We start from the raw sequence: 6,557 nt of genomic DNA, 5'->3' as shown, positions 1-6,557 counted from the left end.
CTTTGTCTGGCATATGAGATCATGAGTTTTCTACAATGTTTCGAAACAGTATGTCATGATATATCTATAATACAAAATAGAGTTTATTCGAATGAAAGGCAATAAATATATTTAATGTGTACATATATGCTTATGTTATAGTGTGGCTTCTCTTTCTTTGTTACCATTGTCTTCTTCATTTTTGCTGTAAGGACAAAAAAATTTGGTCAATACTTCACTCAATACACAGACAAGCACAAACATGCATATTTTAATCAAGTGAATGAAAATATCCAAGTCCACTGAATCAAACTCCCTTGATATACTGAATAAAACGTGATAAACATTCAAACAGCTAGAAAAACATTTCTGCATGCAAAAGAACCTAACCGAATATACTAACAATCAAGTGAATGAAAATGGCCAATTGTACTGAACTGAGCACCATTCATGTTCTGAATAAAATCTGATAAACATTCAATCATCAAGAAAAGGACTCAACTGAATACACTAACAATCAAGTGAATGAAAATGGCCAATTGCACTGAACTGAATACCATTCATGTTCTGAATAAAATGTGATAAACATTTAATCATAAAAAAATGAGTCAACTGAACACACTAACAATCAAGTGAATAAAAATGGCCAACTGCACTGAACTGAACACCATTTATGTTCTGAATAAAATGTGATAAACATTCAATCATCAAGAAAAGACCTAACTGAAGGCACTAACAATCAAGTGAATGAAAATGAGCAACTCCACTGAACCGAACGCCATTCATGTGTTGAATAAAACATGATAGACATTCAATCATCAAGAAAAATATCTCTGCATGCAAAAGGACTCAACTGAACACACGAACAATCAAGTGAATGAAAATCACCAAGCCCACTGAATAGAATACCATTCATGTTGTGAATAAAACGTGATAAACATTTAATCAGTAACAAAAGCATTTCTGCATGCAAAAGGACTCAATTGAACACACTAACAATCAAGTAAATCAAAATGACCAACTCCACTAAACTGAATGAAAATAAGAACATATTTCCATTCCTATACCCTAGTTACGCAAAAAAAATTTTGATTCATAATAAGTCGATCTTCTAAACGAAGCAACTCAATCCAGTAAACCTAAAATGCAACGAGGAGAAACGCAAGATTGCGAGATTTTAAATGAACAGTAGTTTTTATCATACCTTTCGCAGTCTCTATTTTTGTTTTTGTTTTCGTTTGTTTGTTTTTTCTTCTTCCTTTTGAAATCTTCTTGCGATTCTTCTCCAGTAGTGGTTTTCGCAGAGAATACGAGTGAAGTTTGAGAGATTTTGAGAGTGGTTCGAAGTTCTCCAGTAGCGGTTTCAAGGTTGAAAAAGGAACGTTTTTCATAATGAAGCGCGAATGAATGTTAAACGTTTTGGGGGGTTTGGACGCGTGTAATACACACTCATTTAATGGTATTGGGTTTTTTGTTTTTGTGTTGGGCCAGCTTTGATGGACTTGGATACAAAATTATATGGATGTGTAGCATGACTGATACATAAATGGTAGAATAATTACTTAAATAAACAACATACCACATATCGGGTATTGTGAGCCCAACGCGAATATGGGCGTATCCCGGATACTGAGAACCCAGGATATGACGCGTGGAGGATTTGACGTATCCAAGGTGTACCCGAGATATGTTATAGGCCGAGAAATAGGTACTGAGCACTCCAGATGCGTTCAAAAACTAATTTGGATCACAACACTCGAGATACGAACAAAAATAGGAATTAGAGTCGCAACACTCGAGATACGTACAGATACAATTTTACTTAAATTTTAAATTAGACTAAATTCAAAAATAATTTTAAGTTTTTAAATAAAAATTAATTAAATTCAGTTTGACTAAAAACAAAAAAAAAAAACAACTTTGCGTGCTTCATTTCACAATAAACGTTACTTAATTACTTTTTTCTTGTTCGTCAAAATTGGTTAACTTTGTTTTAATTAATCAGATGAGATAATTAAATGATTTAATTAAATGATACAATAACCAATAATTTTTGTAGTTAATATATTTACAGAAAAATAAAATAAGAATTATTGTTTATTAGAAATGTTTGCGATGCAATTTAAACTATATCTCAGAATGTTGTGATGTAATTTTCACATTTGAGCGTATCTTGAGTACTGAGATCTTAATCAGCTTTTAAACATATCTTGAGTGTTCAGTATCCATTTTTCTACATAAAATATATTCCAGATATACTCAATACACCGAGATATAACTATAATTTAGTTATCTTTACAGTACCTGAGATGTGATACATTGTGTATTTAATAAATAAATGCTTTATATTTTATGTATTTTCGTAATTTTTATATTTATTTAATTTAAATATAAAAATTTGTTATTATTGAAATTTTTTAATAAATAAAATAAATATAAAATTTAAGTATAGAAAAATTACGTTTTAAAATTTGATTTCTCATCTTTTATTGTTGTTATTGGATTTTCAATATTTTTTTACATTTTTTTAGCGTATTTCGTTAATAGTGTAACTGGATACGTTTCTAAATTTTTTTAATTTTCTACCAATGTAATAGGTACTGTCCAAATTTTCTTCCTATAAATTAGTCCATTCACTCTTGAATTAATGCAAATCTCTTATTTTTTTTATTTCCTTATAACAATCTTATAAAATGGTTAGTGGTAATTATATGTTTATGAGTGAACATTTAATTCATTTTTTATCTATTTTAAATTAAGACAAAGTGATTTCTGTCAAAAAAAGACACCCACATCGATTTATATCTGTTTCTAAAATGACGACCCCTCCATTGTATTTCCTAATTAAAGTTGACGGAAAAATTCTATGTGACAGTTGCTGGTGTTGATGTGGACGTTTATCCAAATAAAGTGCCATGTTGGATTAGGAAGAATAGACAGGGATCGATTTGTTCCCCCACCTCCTCCAAAAATGATGTCGCTTTTTGAGTTAAAGAAGAACCAAAACTTAATTTGGATGATTTTCTGCACTCCTAACCTCTCCCCACTCACTCATATTCGAAACAACAAGAAACAAATCTTAGGGCACCATGATTGAGAGTAGAGAACGTTGTTTATCCTTGAGCTTGCGAATTGGAGGCAATAATTCGACTTGTAGCATGAACTCTAGTGAGAGTGTTGGAGCTTGGAGAAAGAAGAGATCGGTCTCTCCAAAGTGCTATTTCGAGTCTCATGCTATTCTATTCATGTTTAGGACTAAAAATAATCCAAATAGGTTATTCTTTCGTTACCCTTACTTTAAGGTATGTTCATAGTATTAATATTTTGGTTCTTTCAATTCTGTATTCACTATTAGTCTCACAAAGTTAATTCAAATTGTTGACGCAGAAGCTCATTGTTCATTCTTTGCATAGCTAGATGATTAAGTTTCTTTGTTCAATGAGTATGCTGTGGAAGACAATTTTAAAGGGGGTATTGTCGTAGAAGCAGAATTGATTTGAAGTCCTAAGTGATGCGGTGAATGATAAAGTAAAAGAACTAGAGGATAAGTTGATTAGATTAGAAAATCAATTGGAGAAGAGTAGATTAAAATTGGGTGAAATAGATGCTTGGATTTAGGTTGTGGTTTTTTTGCATTTTTTGTGGGGTTGTGATTGTCTGTTTATTCAGGATAATTTTGTAAGAAACTTGATGAATAATTTTAGTTTATCCAAGAGTTTTGTGTCACAGGATGAAATCATGTATTTTAACATTCTTGAAATTAAATAAAAATGAATTACTATTATCAATGTTCAAAGTTTTTTCTCTGAATTTAATTCAAATTTGTGTAGCAAATATTTGTACATATAGCATGGATTCAACTAATTTTATATAAAACATAGAAGTTCATATATTATATTCATACTAATACTTAATAAGCAATTCATCTGTTCAAAGTTCAGATAGCATAGCAAAGACAATAACATGACCCTAAATAAAAAAATAAATCTGTAAGTTGGAATTATTGTATCATTTCAAATCTTAAAGATGCAAACTAAACAACCAAAATATCAAAACAACAATTTACATTTCTATAACCCTATTAGCATTATCAATGATGCTTAAGAGGCCTAAGTTCTAGAGGCCTGAAGCAGGGTATTGACACAAATTTTAGAAGTTTTGATGTAGTAGTTGAAGTTACAGCAATTATCGTCTCTACAAAAATTGCAACATCTTAGTTTTTTGGAGTTGTCATACGAGCTACTAGTCCAATGCATTGGTTTTATAAGTTGTGAGCCTCATGTTTAGAGCTTGTGAAGGTTGAGATTTAAACCGTAAGATTGATCCTGGTGCTGCTACGAATAAGGGCACAATACATAAAGCTGTGGGCCTAACAATCTGATGCTTCTCTCTAAATGGTCTAGAATTGCCATTGGAGTTTTCTCTTGCAACCTGTTATAAGTTTACTAAATTAATTAACTAAATGTTTCTATAAAATTGATATGTAACAATATACAGCATCAAATAGACTTTTTTAAAAAATAAAAAATGACCTTCTTAGCTTAAAGTATAGATTGTGACAGTTGAATTTCTTCACTCTAAGTTTGGACCACTGCTCCAATTTTCATAGACTTTTTAGGCAGTTTTTTCTTGACTTTTTTGCCTTGGTCTATGACAAATTAATGAGTTACAGAGAGCAGGCAACAAGTTCAGACACACTAATCGGATGATCAAAATAGATATAAATTTTATTTGTTTTCTTATCTCTACTCTTGTTATTCCTTATGTCATTTATCTCAACATCACCCCTCATTACATGTAAGCCAGATTCTAAATCAGGTATCATGCTATCAAACCAAAACATAGTCTTATAATCTGTGTAATCAAGCTCTTTTAATAACGCTTCAAAATCAAATAAGTTCACCAAATCAATGTCTAAAGGTAGCCATTTCTTCACTTTTCCGTCAACATAATTCAATTTATCTTATAAATTTCTCTTAAAATATCCTCTATAATGAAAAACAGGAACTACTTCAAACTCGTCCATCTGCAAATAACTACTCCTAATCAAAATTCACTCTATAACATTTTATCTGAATGTGACAGTGATATAAATCACTCACAGGCAACATTATTTATTTAACAAATTAATTAAACAACTTCAAACTCCATTCACAGAAACAAAATTAAAAAAAAAAACACAATCACTGGATACTCCAACATCATCACTGAACACTCCAACACTAACATGCAATTTGGGAATAGAGATTGAATATTACTAATTTTGGAGATCATAAAGAGGAATGCTAGGGGCCAGCAATTTTTGTGATTTGTAGCCATCAAATAGCCATCAATGATGGTTTTAATGGTGTGAGATTTCATCCAATTGCTCACTTTTCTTTGCTGGTTACATGCTGGCCAGAATTTAACAAAGTAGTTAGCCCCCTAGACTTTTCCGACCATAAAATCTCTCACTAACCTGAATGGCGACAAGAGCTACCTCCACTCCACGACATTAGTGACTCCAGCAATTGTGCAGTTAGAAGCATCGTCTGAGTCCTTATTAGCAGCCTTGTCAGCACGCTTGTCACACCACCACTAGCTACTTTGTCCAATGTTTCTCTTTTTGCGCAAAGAAGATTACAATGGTTTGGTTATTTTGTAAATAAAGGCTTAAGGCTTGGGAGTTACGTGAGTGAGAGCGGCGTTTAGTTCTTTTTTAACTCAAAAACGACGTCATTTTTTGGAGGAAGCAGGGTGATAAATCGACTCCTGTCTATTTCTTCTAATCTAACATGATACTTCATTTTGAATAAACGTCCACATCAATACTGGTAACTACCATATAAGATTCTTCCGTCAATTTTAATCAAGAGATACGATAAAAAGACCGCGATGACTTATTTTAGGGACAGACAGAAAGTTAGTATAGGTGTCTTTTTTTTATAGAAGTGGCCTTGTTCTAATTTAGAATGGACAGAACCAAATGCCTTATAACCAAAATTAAAGTCCAGAAAGACACAACATGTATGTAATTTCGGTTGATCTTGTTGAACTTCTAAACCTCTTGACCAATTTATATGTTGAATGGTTCGATCTTTGGTTTGGCTCTGAAAACCTTACATGTGACCACGTTCTCTCTATGTCTTGTCATGTTGTGTGTTTCTCTAACTAAAGTTACTGAAAATGCATATTTCACTTCTATATATTATATACATCTTAATTAATCACTTCCTCCCCATCCTTATACTATGTGCTTTCTATAACAAAAGTAAACACTTATCTTCACTCAAGCCAGACATTCATGACATATGAGATCCATGAAATCACGACGTGAATCATATATATGGACACCATCACTCATTACATAACAGTTCGCTCAAGAATTTGGTTTTCTCTTCTATCTTTATATTTTATGTTAGAATATAATTAGGATCAATTAGGATCAATTAATATTATTTAGTATATCTGAATATTTATTATAAGAGATTATGTCTTTATTATTACGATTCTTTTATTACCTATAAATACCCTTTTATATTGTATCCTTCTAGATAATTTGAATAGACAACTTGAATACACTCAATAATACACCAATT

The sequence above is a fragment of the Arachis ipaensis genome, chromosome B01 (assembly GCF_000816755.2).
Source record: "Arachis ipaensis cultivar K30076 chromosome B01, Araip1.1, whole genome shotgun sequence".
Lineage (NCBI taxonomy): Eukaryota > Viridiplantae > Streptophyta > Magnoliopsida > Fabales > Fabaceae > Arachis > Arachis ipaensis.
The sequence above is the reverse complement of the archived record's forward strand: the minus strand, read 5'-3'. Positions refer to the sequence as shown.